This window comes from Mustela nivalis (genome assembly GCF_964662115.1).
Source record: "Mustela nivalis genome assembly, chromosome: 6".
Lineage (NCBI taxonomy): Eukaryota > Metazoa > Chordata > Mammalia > Carnivora > Mustelidae > Mustela > Mustela nivalis.
The window spans coordinates 28606364-28620516 of record NC_139025.1 but is presented as its reverse complement, the minus strand read 5'-3'; the positions used below and the strand labels follow the sequence as shown (position 1 = coordinate 28620516).

The following is a 14153-nucleotide window of genomic DNA, read 5'->3' as shown; positions in this document are numbered from 1 at the left end:
TCAAGGCATATACAAGTCTCTCTGTGGGACAGTAGGCAGAAGAAGGGACTATGGACCAAAAGAAATCAGTTAATATTTTAAAATTTTATTTATTTATTTGAGAGACAGAGAGAGAGAGAGAGAGAGTGTGTGTGTGTGTGTGTGTGTGTGCACAGAGGGGGAGTGGCAGAGGGAATAGGTGAGAGAGAATCTCAAGCAGACTCCCCCTTGAGCACAGAGCCCATCAAAGGGCTCGATCTCATGACCCTGATATCATGACCTGAGCCAAAACTACAAGTCAGATGTTTAGCTGACTCAGCCCCCCAGGCGCCCCAGTTAATATTTTAATATCAAGAATATAATTCCACCACAAAAAGAAAAGACCTTGAGGTTAGGAACTGTATCTTGACCATATCCTGGTACACTATCCAATAAATCAAATTTACCCCATTACATTTTTTGCGGCTGCCATTCAGTGATAAAGAATAGCCAATGGCCCATTAAAACAGAGGGAGAAAAGATTCCCAACCTTTTTTGAAACAGTAACTTTAGTAGGGAAAAGCAATGTTATGAGCTGAATTCTGTGTCCCTATCCACTCCCCATGTCTAGTCATGGTGGAATAACCAACACTACTTGTTTTCTTCCTGCCATAAACAACTAGACAACCTCATGAAATATCTGATACAATTATTTCAGACATTGGACAGCAGGACTATAATGCCTGAGAGAAGAGGAACAAAGCAAGGTAAAAGAACTACTAGGGAACTATAAACTGAAAGCTTCTCAGCATTCACAGGTCTCTGGGAGACAACTGATTTCCACCTAGTCAATGTGGAAAAATCCCACTGACAATGTATCTGTTTTCTATGGCTACTGTAACAAATTGTTATATGTTTAGTGACTTAAAACAATGTGTTTATTAATCTTACAATTCTGTGAGTCAGAAGTCTGATATAGATCTCACTGGCATAAAATCAAAGTGTTGGTGTGGTGCATTCCTCTCTGGAAGCCCTAGGAAAGAACTCACATCTTTATGTCTGTCATCTTCATGAGTCCACCCACTTTCCTTGATTTATGGCCCCTTTTTTCATCTCCAAAGTCAGCAACACTTAGCTGAATCCTCATACTCTCTCTCTTGTTTCTTCTAACAGTTTTTTTAAAACTGTTGGAAATGCCAATATAATCTTCCTATGTTAAAGGCAGCTATTAGTAAATTTAATTCAACTGCTACCTTCATTTCCCTTTATCATGTATCCTAACATATTCCCAGGTTCCAGGGATTAAGATATAGGCATTTCAGGAGGCCTTTATTCTGCATACTACAACCACTGAGGCATTTATTAGAGACCTCAGAAGTTGTGTCATAGTAGTGGAGATAAACTAGCTTTATGGTAATAGATACTCTAGACCCAATTGAACAAAGCTATAAAATAAGCTCAAAAGAATCCACAAGTCCATTAATACTTGCCAAAACAAATTTCAAAACTCTTTAAAGAAAGACAACACAATTCAGACACAAAACAATGTGATGTTTATAATTGCAACCTAAAGTTACTAGACATTCAAAGAAGCAGGAAGACATGTTTCACAACCAGAAGAAAAATTAATCAATAGGAACAGACCCAGAAATGACAGAAATAATAGAATTACCAAACAAGGACTTTAAAATAGTTCTTATAAATAAATAAATAAATAAATAAATAAATAAATATGCTCATGAGGAAAGAAATACAAACTATAGAAAAGAAATGAATAGAATTTCAATGGAACCAAATGAAATGTAAGAGTAAATGGATAGGTGTAACAACAGATTGGACACTGCTGAAGAAAAGATCAGTGAACTTGAAGAAATTACAAAAGAAACACACAGAGAAAAAGCAGTTTAAAAAAAAAAAAGAAAAGAACTTTAGTGACATGCAGGACAAGCCTAAGGGGTCAAAAAGATATAAAACAGGAGTCCTTTAGAAAAGGGGGAATAGAAGATCTATTAGAAGAAATAATGGCCAAAATGTCCCCAAATTTAATAACTAAAAACATGGGTCCAAGACGCTCAATGAATATCAAGCAGAAAAACTACAAATAAAAGCACATCACAGGGTGCCTGGGTGGCTCAGTGGGTTAAACCTCTGCCTTCAGCTCAGTCATGATCTCAGAGTCCTGGGATCAAGCCCCACATGGGGCTCTCTGCTCAGCAAGGAGTCTTCTTCTCTCTCCCTCTCCGCTGCTCTGCCTACTTGTGATCTCTCTCTCTGTCAAATAAATAAATAAAATCTTAAAAAAAAAAAGTACATCACAATACATATAATCAAAATTGCTGAAAACCAGTGATGAAAAGTCTTTAGGAGAAGCCAGAGAAAGAAAGACATATTATAAACAGGGGACACAGACAAGGATATTCACAGATTTCTTCTCAGAGACAATGCAAGCCAGTAGACAAGGAGAATGCATTGTCACAGTGCTGGAAGGAAAAAAAAAATGTCAACGTAGAATTCTATATCTAGAAAAAATATCCTTCAAAAATGAAAGCAAAGGCTTTTCATCTAGGAGACCCATACCATAAGAAATGTCTAAGTAAGCTTTTTAGGTGGAGGCAAGTGATACCAGTTGGAAACCTGGATCTACATAAAGGGAAGAAGAACACTGATGTGGTGAATGTGTGTGTAAAGATAAAATATATGTTTCCCTAGCTTAAAATTTTCTTTTAAAGAGAATGGAATGCTTAAGGCAAAAATAATAACAATGTATTATGGGGTTTATTATGCATGTAGAAGTAAGATGTATGGCAGCAAGTGCATTAAGGACCCAAAGGGAGAAGTGGATGCATACTATTGTAAGATTCTTAGGTTATACATTACAAGGTATACCATAATTTGAAAGTAGACTGTGATATTAGAGATGCATATTATGAACTCTATACCAAACTCAGCCCAAAAATAAAGCAGGTAGCTATGGATAATAAGTGATAATAAGCCAATAGAGAGAAAATAGAGTGAAAAAAAAAAAAAGACTCAATCCAAAAGAAAGCCATGGGGGGTGGGGCAGGAAACCAAGTAAAAAACAAAAAAGTTAAGATAGTAGACTTAAATCCAACCATATCAGTAACTACATTAAATAAAAACACTTTAATTAAAAGTCAGAGATTGTCAGACAGGATAAGAAAGCAAGACCCAGTTAACCATTGCCTCCAAGAGATCTAATTTAAATATAAAAAAGGAAAAAATAAAGGAATGGACAAAGATATACTATGCAAATATTAATAATAAGAAATCTGAAGGGCTATATTAATATCAGACAAGGGGAACTTCAGGATAAAGAATATAACCAAAATAAAGTGGGACAGTTCACAGTGATACAAAGATCAATTCATTAAAACAACGTAACAGTTGGGTATTCAACTAAATGCGTATTCACAGAGCTTCAAAATACACAGTGTTTGCTGAGAACTGAGAACGATTTCGAAGTCTACAGTTATGTGTGATTTTGAAAGTAAACATGGTGGGTTTTTTTTTTCAACAAGTGGTGATGGGAAAACTGGATAACCGCATGCAAAAGAATGGAGTTGGACCTGACATCACATACAAAAATTAACTCAGAATGGATCAAAGACTTAAATATGAGTTAAAGCTATAGAGTTTTGAAGGACAGAGAAAAAACTTCATGACACTGGATTTTCATTGGTTTTATGGATATGACACCTAGAGCATCAGGTGACCAAAGAAAATGAGATTAAGTGGTCTACATCAAAATTTTAAATTTCTCTGCATGAAAGGATACTCTCAACAGAGCAAGAGGCAACCTACAAAATGGGAGAAAATACTTGTAAATTATATATCTGATCAGGGACTGATACCAGAATATGTAAAGAAGTCTTACAACTCAACAGTAAAAAAACAACCAGATTAAAAATGAGCCGAGAACTTAAATAAACATTCCTCCAAAGAACATATACAAATGGTCAATAATCCAGGAAAAGGTGCTCAACAGCACTAATGATCAGGGAAACCCAAGTCAAAACCACGAGGAGATACCACTTCACACCCGTTAACATGGCCACTTAAGCAACAATAACAACAACGAAACCCAGAGAATAACAGATATTGGTGAAGATGTGAAGAAACTGAAATCCTTCTGCACTGTCGGAGGAACATAAAATGGTATATCTGATGTGGAAAACATATGATGGTTCCTCCAGTAATTAAACACAGAATTACCCTGTGATCCAGCAATTCCACCAGAGGATGGAAAGCAGGGACTTGCACAGATATTTGTACAACCGTGTTCATAGGAGCGTTATTCATGAAAGCCAAAAGGTGGAAGCAACCTCAGTGTCCATCGCTTGATATGAGTAAACAAAATGTGGTACATGTGGTACATACAGCAGAATAGTACAGACTCTTTTTTTAAAAAGGGAAATTATGACATAGGCTCCAATGTAAACAAACCTTGAAAACATGCTGAGCGACATAAGCCAGTGAGAAAGGTACATAGCCTCTGATCCCTCTAATGGGAGGTCCCTAGACTAACCATGTTCATGGAAACAGTAAGTGGAATGGTGGTTTTCAGAGACCGGGAGGAAGGGCAGGGTGTAGGGAGTTAGTGTTTCATGGGGGCGGAGTTTCAGCTGCGGAAGATGAAAAGTCTGGAGACTGTGCTGTGTAGTTGCACAACTGCGTGACTCTACAGTGCCCCCTAATGGCTATGCTCTCAAATGTTTAAGATGGGAAATTCTATAGTGTGTGTGTGTGTGTGTGTGTGTGTGTGTGTGTGTTACTGCAATCAATAAACAGAGAAGGGGGAGGAGAAGGGGAGAGCATTTGAGAAGAAAGCCTCCATATGTTTTTGACTGAGATGATTAAGTTTCTTTTTTTTTTCCCCCCTGTTTTTCCACATCAGAGGGAAATTCTTATATTGCAGTCTGGCCCAGTTCCCCCGCTCTGCTCTAGGAAAACTCCTGTGTGCTAGAAAGCTCTGGCCAAGTGGGCCTGTGGGTCTATATGCTGGCATGGGAACGCGTTTTTTCTTACTTCCCAGTTTAATTTAGGGGATGGCACTTCACAAAGTGCTTAAACAGGAAGGAGAAATTACCGACACTGTTATTTTCCTTTACAACAGCTTCAAGATTCAAGCTAAAGCTCCCATTATCCTTTTCCCTCTGTTCCTCTAAAAATACTCATTTCCCTATTGGATTCCACAGAAAAGGGAACTTGGGCTGGTCCTGCAGGTGCAGAGGAAGCTGGACCTCCTCGTCCTCATGGGCTCGTGAAGTGATAAGCCACCCTGTCTTCCAGGGACCTCTTGTTCAGCCATGGGTGCTCCTAGTGGATTCAGGTGTTAGGCAAACCCGAGACATGAATATGGTCTTCCTTTCTGAATGATAGGATAAAGGGTAATTTTATTCAGTAGTCAATAGACCCTGTGGAAAGTTAACTCAGCTTGGTAACAGTTCAAATCTGATGTCAAAGGGGTGTGTTTACATAGAGCAACAGAACATGGGCATTGGGATAGTAATTTTTAAAATGAAAATAACATGGAGCACCTGGGTGGCTCAGTCAGTTAAGTGTCTGACTTCAGCTCCGCTCATGATCTCAGAGTCCTGGGATCCAGCCCCCTGTGGGGCTCCCTGCTCAACAGGGAGTCTGCTTCTCCCTCTCCCTTAACCCCTCCCCTACATGCACATATGCTCTCTCTCAAATAAATAAAATCTTTCAAAAAAATAGGAATAACATTTAAATAAAAATTTAAAAATTTAACAATGGGAGTAATACTAATAACAATATTGGCTAACATTTGGGGTGTTTTTCATGCACTGATTTACTTAATCCTCAAAATAAGGCAGGTTTTATGACTTGTCCCCATTTCACAGATGAGGAAATTCAGCCAGCGAGCACCGAGGTAACTTTCCCCATCCCCAAATTTGAACTCCTATCTCTTGATGTCTCACTGAAAGGCAGACTTGTTTGAACCTTGCTCTGTGTTGCTTATTGTTCAAGTTATTTTGCTAGCAAGCCATGGGAAACCAGCTCAAATTTGTAGGAGTAAGTATGAGAATTTGTTGGTGACATAACCAAGACCATTGGATAGTTTGTGCCAGTTTCAGGCACAGCTGTATCCAAGTGAGCAAATGGTGGTTATCTCTCTGTCTCTCACACACACACGATACTTTTTCTATCTCTAGAGTCTGCTTACCCCTCTATTAACAAAATTAAAATGACTAGCATCAAGCCTACACCCAAAAGTTTAAATTCTAGTATAAAGACAGAGCTTTTTCCCCACTCAGGAGTCCCAGCATGAATTCTGGGATTGCATCTTAGATACCTGTCTGGAGTCATCTACTATCCCTAAACCAATCACTCTGAACAAGTGGAAGGAAACCTTGGCACTGGCCTGACCTGATCCAACTGCCCATCTTTATGTCTAGGGGTTAGAGAGGGGATTGGCTCCACCTAAACCGTGTGACCCAAGAAAAGAAAGGCCAATTGAGATAGTATTTTCCGAAGAAAGAGGGTGTGCATGCAGGCAGCCAAAAGGAACCTTCATGATTGCCACCAGGAGGGCAGTCAACAGTAGACCCTGGCTCATATCTGATTTCAGGCTGGAGTGTAGGGAGTCCCTTTTCATTGGATTAGATGTCCGGTAGCCTTTTTTTTTTTTTTTTTTTTCCCTACAAAGCTTGCTGACCTAAGTTCTTTTAAAGATCCTAACAGGGTGCCTGGGTGGCTCAGTGGGTTAAAGCCTCTGCCTTTGGCTCAGGTCATGATCCCAGGGTCCTGGGATCAAGCTCCACATCAGGCTCTCTGCTCAGCCCCCCTCTCTCTGCCTGCCTTTATGCCTACTTGTGATCGCTCTCTCTCTCTCTGTCAAGTAAATAAGTAAAATCTAAAAAAATAAAAAATAAAAAAATCCTAACAGCTTTGAATGCATGACTCATGGATCACTTAAGAAATGGAGCCACTGCCGTATTTCTGCTTCCATTTTGACATTCATTCAACAGATATTGATGCAGACATCAAAAAAAAAAAAAATCTTGCCATTTGCAACGAAGTGGATAGAACTAGAGGGTATTATGCTAAGCACCATAAGTCAATCAGAGAAGACAATTATCATATGATCTCACTGATATGAGGAATTTGAGAAACAAGACATAGGATCGTAGGGGTAGGGAAGGAAAAATGAAACAAGACGCAACCAGAGAGGAAGATAAACTATAAAAGACTCTTAATCTCGAAACAAACTGAGGGCTGCTGGAGGAGAGGGGGTTCGGAGGAGTGGGGCGGCTGGTGATGGACATTGGGGAGGGTATGTGCTATGGTGAGTGCTGTGAATTGTGTAAGACTGATGATTCACAGACCTGTGCCCCTGAAACAAATCATACATTATATGTTAATTTTTTACAAAAGTTATTGATGAGCTCTAGCTGTATGTAAGGATCAGGGCTCTCCCTTCCATCCCAGTCAGAGCTTATGTCCATGGCCATTTGCTGTGGGTTTGCTTGACTTTGTAAATCACATGAAGCTTTTGCATTTACTGTTGGATTTTCCTATAACACCATGGATAGACTTTAAAGTAGTAGCGGATAGTCAATACGTGTTTACTGATTGATTATATGACAGTGAAGATCCATCCTTCTGTATTTATTATTTTTTCTCTATTGTTTATCTGCTCCTAGACCGATCGGATCACTAGTGTTGGAAACCTCCCTCCATTTTTTCCAAGAACAGCGATGTAATGCCATTCTGTACAGGTGGTAGAAATGGAAATTATTTGCCATGGGAACCTCATGTTTATTAATCATTTGCTGGTGATCAGTGTGTTTGGGAATGGGAAGTCTTACAACTGCCTTTCTTCCCTTTCTGTATTTTTGCTAACGTTGATCTGGAATTTTAATCTTATAGGGTTAAGTTATTTCTGGTGAGGTGTTCAAAGGCTTTCGGGTATCTCTGTGTTTTTGAATATTAACTTCTTTCTGGTGTGTTTTTTCTTAATTATTCCACATATAGGACAATGACCATAAGAGCAGAAAAAAAAAATTCTATTCTTTAATTTGATTGAATATTCACAGCTGCCACTTAGTACCTCTCTAGTTATTAGGTTCATTTCAATGTCATTTTCAAGGTGCCTGCCAAAATTATAGTCATTTCAGTCCAAGTTAATATACATTTAGGGAACAAGTTCGTTCATTTGATTTAAACACAGGACTTCAATATCTATGTTTATACATGGCTCAAAGCTCCTAGTATAGTTATCGTAGAGCTAGGCTACTGCATATTATTTAACATATTTATTCATTCATCAGATATTTGCTGAACACCTACCCTGTGTGAAGGTGGTCAAAGGCACAGACCTCCAGGTATAAAAGAAACAAGTCCTGGGGATGTAATGTACGACATGATGACTATAACTAATAATGTGTGCCATCTATTTGAAAGTTTCTAAGAGAGTAGGTCTTCAAGGTTCTCACCACAAGGAAAAAAATTGTTATGATGTATGGTACGGATGTTAACTAGACTTCTCATGGTGCTTATTTCACAATACACACACATATCAAATCATGATGTTGTACACCTGAAACTAGCATCACGTTAGATGGCAATTATATCTCCATTTTAAAATAGATACAAATAAATAGGTTCAGACTTCACATGCTAGGAAGAGATATAAAGTAAGCTGTGGAGAAAGCCAGGGAAGGGCTTTAGATGGGGGGATGTATTAGTCAGGTTGGGCCGTCATAGCAAAATATCACTGCCTGGGGGGGCATCGACCTCAGAAATGTACTTTCTCATAGCTCTGGAGGCTAGAAGTCCAAGATCAAGGTGTAGGCAGGTTTGGCTCCTCTTGAAGTCTCTCTTTGGCTGATGGGTGGTCATCTTCTCACTGTGCACACGCATGCCTGGTGTCTTTCTCTGTGCTCAGTCTCCTGTTCTTATAAAGCATCAGTCACATTGGATGAGTGTTCCCCTTACAAACCCACGTTAACTTAAGCACATTTTTAAAGGCCTTGTCATCAGATAAAGTCACGTTCTGAGATATAGGGCTTCCACATATGAATTTGAGGAGGACACCACTCAGTCCATAGCAGGGGGGTTCAGGAAGACTTCTCCATGAAGATGAGACATCTGAACAGAGACCTGAAGGAGGAAGAAGTCATGGCTGTAGGGGGATTCAACCAGAAGTGGGGTGCCTTGGGCAAGGGGAGACAATGAGTGCACAGGTTCAAGTCTGGACATCAAGGGGGGGGCAGTGACCAGAGCCAGTGAGGGAGGCCAAGTTCATTGCAGGTTCAGGGGGAGACTGGCTCATGAGGAACCTTGGAGGCAGGGTGGGGACTTACTGTTTTTTCTTCTGAATGTCATCGGAAGTCATAGGATTGTTTTGAGCAAGTCAGAGACATAATCTCACAGATGTTTTTAAAGGATTATTTTAAAATTTACAACAGATTTTCTGCAGGCTCCCAAGAATTCAGTGGGAAAGATCATACTGATCATGAAGCCCGAAAGAATTTCTTAGAATAGTTAAGACGCAGACCCCGGGAGTTACTCTCCACAGATTTTTTAGCAATGTCTTCCCTCAAGGATTAAGGTATCAGCTATGATGTATTTGGAATACTGGACTGCTGCCAAGGCTTCTCCTGCCACATTCACTGATGCTGAGTTTATAACAAGGGAGATATCTGGCTCCATGTGTATGTACCATTTTCTTGAAGGAAACCTTGGGTTACAGTGATCTGGTCTGCATAATTTATAAGGAGCGATGTTAAATGGGCATCACTTGGAACAACTCGAGTCAGGACAAGCTCTGAAGTGTCTTTTCCCTCCTTGACAGATGTCATCTCTAGACATACATGGAGGAACAAGAGAGTGAATAACGGTTACTTTGGAAGTTTTAAGGAACTTGTTGCCAAAAAAGGAGGGATCTCCACAAAGCCATTCCCACACATCACACCTAGACCCTATCCTGAGTTAACCAGACTGGGCACATGGAAGCCCCAAATACAGGAAGCCCGACACTGGGTTACATATACCACAAAACATCAAGGTATTTCTTAAGGTGCTTTAAATGACCATAACCATTTTTACAGCACGTTTATGTCATATTCCACAAGCACAACACTCAATAGAAAATATATTCATTGGAATACATTAAGAGTCATTTTCATGGGAACTTATAAACACTAACCATCAATTTTCCCTCTTATGCCTCCATTAAACTTTGTTACTGAGGGCTGCCTTCTAGGATCTGTAGAAAGTTTCTTCACATAAGAGTATAAAGATATTACACACACACACACTCGCACGCACAGAAACTTCCTACCAAACGATCCCGATTAGAGTTAGTAAAATTTTAGCTGATATCAGTTTCATGTCAAAAATAGCACTTTCCTTCTTCTTCTTCTTCTTCTTTTTTTTTTTTTTAAGGATTTTTCTTCATTTATTTGACAAACAGAGATCACAAATAGGCAGAGAGCCTGATGCAGGGCTCGATCCCAGGACCCTGAGACCATGACCTGAGCCTAAGGCAGAGGCTTTAACCCACTGACCCACCCAGGCGCCCCCCTGCTTCTTCTTTTTAAGATTTATTTGTTTATTTTGAGAGAAAGAGTGAGAGGCAGGGGCAGAGGGAGAAAGAATCCTAAGTGACGCTACACTAGGCTTGATGCGAGGCTTGATCTCATGACCCTGAGAACATGCCCTGAACCGAAACCAAGAGTCCGACACTCAACTGACTGAGCCACCCCGTCTTTCTTCTTTTTGAAACACAGTATCTGCTTTACGAAGGAGGACATGGTGAGTAGAAACCAATTTAACATGTCTATGCCCTGAAAATCATTCAGACCTCATTGGGAACAACTTTAATGTGACTATGAAAGCTTCCCTCACCCCCATGGAGAGAGAAAATGGACTAACCTATTCTGGCCAAATAATTAGAATGATATATGTATGAATAAAGTCCTTAGTAAAACAAATCATCTGTTTTGGAGTTTGGATTTCCGAATCAAAAGCGTGTTTGAACATTCCCCTAAGGACTGTCTTTGGATACCCGAAGAAACCTAAGGTACAACTCAAACCAGAGCTCAACAGCACATTTTCCTGTCTGGGTACCTAAGGATACGATGCATAGCAGAAGCCAGCACGCTCCAACCAGGTTCTCAGTGAAGTATCAGGAGGCACTTCTCAATGGCTGAATTAAAAGACCAGTGCAGCAATAAAGTAATATTGTTTCATTGACTTTAATAAGCCAAGTTAGAGATAGTTAGAGGTTATTTATGATAACCCCACCATCAGTGGCATGTGCTCCGTGCATTCCGAAAACAGGAAGCTTCGCTTGGAGTCTTACTATTAAGTCCTGGCTGTGCAGGGGTGGCAAGTGTTATTAAGTTGTTAGATTAGCAAGGTTCTACTGCATTTTCGCTTTAAGCCCGAGTGCTTTCACAGCTGAGCTGTAATGCTCTGAAAATGCCTACATAACAAGATCCAGACGTGGAGCTGAATCCCAAACGGTAAGCGGCTAACGGCATTTATACACTATTACCTTGCTGCAGCCATAAAAAGTTAGCACATCTGAAAAGACACTATGCCTAAATCCAAAAACACAGAGGAAGCCAACACAGAAAATGGGTGGCTCTTTCCATAATAACATGCCTTTACAGGGCGGGAAGGTAGTTCCGTTTTCTTAGAGAATACCAGCGTGAACTCCAATCCCTTCTTAAGACGGCGAGTAGAAAGAATGAACCTAAATTATCCTTTTGATGACTAAACGTTATAGTTAGCTCCCGGGAGTCCACAGAACAGAATTTCAAGGAATCACATTTAGCCTCCTGGCCAAGTGGGACTTGTCGCATACTTGAGTAAACACGAGGTTTCCTAATAAACTGCCTTTCTCAGAAATCTGAAGTACCGAATCCCTAAGTTCACACAAACCTGAATTTCTCAGGCAGGAAAAGGAATCAAATTGCAGAACGGCAGAGCTAGAAAGAAAACTCAGGTGCATCTGACGGCGGATAGCTAACAGGGGTTGAGAAATCACATTTCAGAAAAGTACATTTCAGTTGCTCTGGCTGAGGTGCCTGGATCCACAAATCGGTTGAATCTCATACAAACTCGAATTGCCTTGGTTTGATTCAAAGTAGCCTGTGACTTTTGTTCCTCGAGGGATCAATGCGGTTGACAGGTGTGCCCCTGGCCCCACACTGAGGAACAAAGAACAAGACTTGGCTTTCTGCTTGGGAGGTTGGACATGAACACACACACCTGCAGCAAAGCTGGGAAATGGTGGTGGGATTTTAGAGTTGCGTTTAAATAAAGTTAGGAAGAGTTCAGTGACTTGTGACCTGGGACAAAAAGGTAATTTGTTTCTTTGCTTCATTGCTTGAGGCAGCTTCTCAGAAGAGTTTAAGGCATGGCCAGTGAGGCAGAAGCATTCCTGAGTCAGGATATCAAGAAGGTAGGATCCTGGGGTGCCTGGGTGGCTCAGTGGGTTAAGCCTCTGCCTTCGGCTCAGGTCACGATCCTGGGATTGAGCCCTACATCAGGCTCTCTGCTCAGCAAGGAGCCTGCTTCCCCCTCTCTCTGCCTACTTGTGATTTCTGTCAAATAAATAAATAAAATCTTAAAAAAAAAATACAAAGAAGAAGAAGAATGTAGGATCCAAAAAGATGCGTGGAATCTATCAGTGACTACCTTGGCAGTATCCAAAGTTATTTGGGGGGAAGCTACTACTGTTTCCTAGGAGGGTGAATAATGACATTTCACTGGCTAACTTTGCAAACTTTGGGATTTTAAAATGAAATGAAACCTTTGCACAAGACCCGAAGTCACAGTCATTGTTTTAATAATACAGACAAGCTCTGAGAATCCTTTTTGGTCCTAATGGTTCCACTATCTCACAAACCAACATTTTAGTACATTGATGTCCTTAAATGTATTACATAGAAATTTTTTTAAATGAGGAAATTCTGGAAAAATAAGATAAATGTTATCTTCTAAAGGGAATAAATAAATATAAGTTTCTGACTGTATTTGTTATCCCATTACCAGGGACTGACTAGGTAGATTTTCACTATATTAGAGGATATGTGTGGAATGATCTAACTTGAAATATGGGCTCCCCTGACTTGTACAAAATTTACTTGGAGTTAGGTCCTGGAAGGGCTACCTCAAAGAGCATGTCAAGCGTCACTTTAAAAAAGTGGAAACTAGAAGAGTATGTGGTTGGAGTGGGGCGGGGGAGGTGACTGCCAATGACCAATGAAGAGATGCGACATATGTATTATCTTAGGTTCTCTCAGAAATGAACTTGGAAATGAATATTCATGGACAAAGATTTTCTAAGGAACTATTCCCCAGGGCAAATCAGTGGGAGGGGGTGGGGAAGACAGGCAGGACAAAGAACCAACAGAAGCCAACCCAAGAGTCATTTTGGTCCGAGTCCCAGCCCTAGACCTGCCCCTGGGAGAGCTGTGGGATAGAAGCTATGCCTCAGACTCTGCCCCAACTCTGAGCGAAGATCTGGGCTTTCATACTGGGCACCAGCCAGTCATCAACCAAGGGCCCCCCCTCAAGGAGCACAGAAATTTCTAGGTACTTCTGATTTGAATCTTCTGAAGAAGACTTCTGAAGAAGTTTGAAGAACACTGCTGTTGGAAGCAAACCTACAAACCTACAAGCTATCTAAGAATGGAAAAAGGATTTTGAGGGGATCAGGCAGAGCCTCAATAGTGATCACTGCGTGTATTAAAACCTGTGGACAGGACAAGAAATAGATATTTCAAATATGAGCCCAAGATTTCAAAGGCCCAAGACACCAAGTTGGAGAAGCCATTTGCAACTGAGCTGCTTCTCACACCGGCAACTCTGTGGAGCTTGTCCCTCTTCTCATGCTGCCCTATAGGGGACCCAGGGTGTGGGAGTGCTCTGAAGGCCAAGACTCACATCTGACCGAAAGCAGCTAACAAGCCTCTTTCTTACTCCACCAGTGTCTAGCTGAACCTCTTTTCTCTTTGATGACGGGACACGCTGAGATGATGCTCATCAAGAAGACCACATCATCGCGGGGGAGACTCAGATGGAAACAGAGTAAGGGTGACATGAAAATGGCAGTTAATTAGGACCAGAGGAGCCATGGAAGGCTTTAGGGGTTGAGGGTGGAGATTAACTTTCCCTTTGGCCTGGAAAGTCAG

The 14153-nt window shown here is 40.6% G+C and overlaps 1 protein-coding gene across 2 annotated transcripts in view; it reads left to right on the top strand.

Moving 5' to 3' along the window:
• The window catches only part of EFCAB11 (EF-hand calcium binding domain 11), a 287845-nt gene that overhangs the window by 191082 nt on the left and 82610 nt on the right, over positions 1-14153 (top strand). The gene's annotated exons all lie outside the window — the stretch shown is intronic.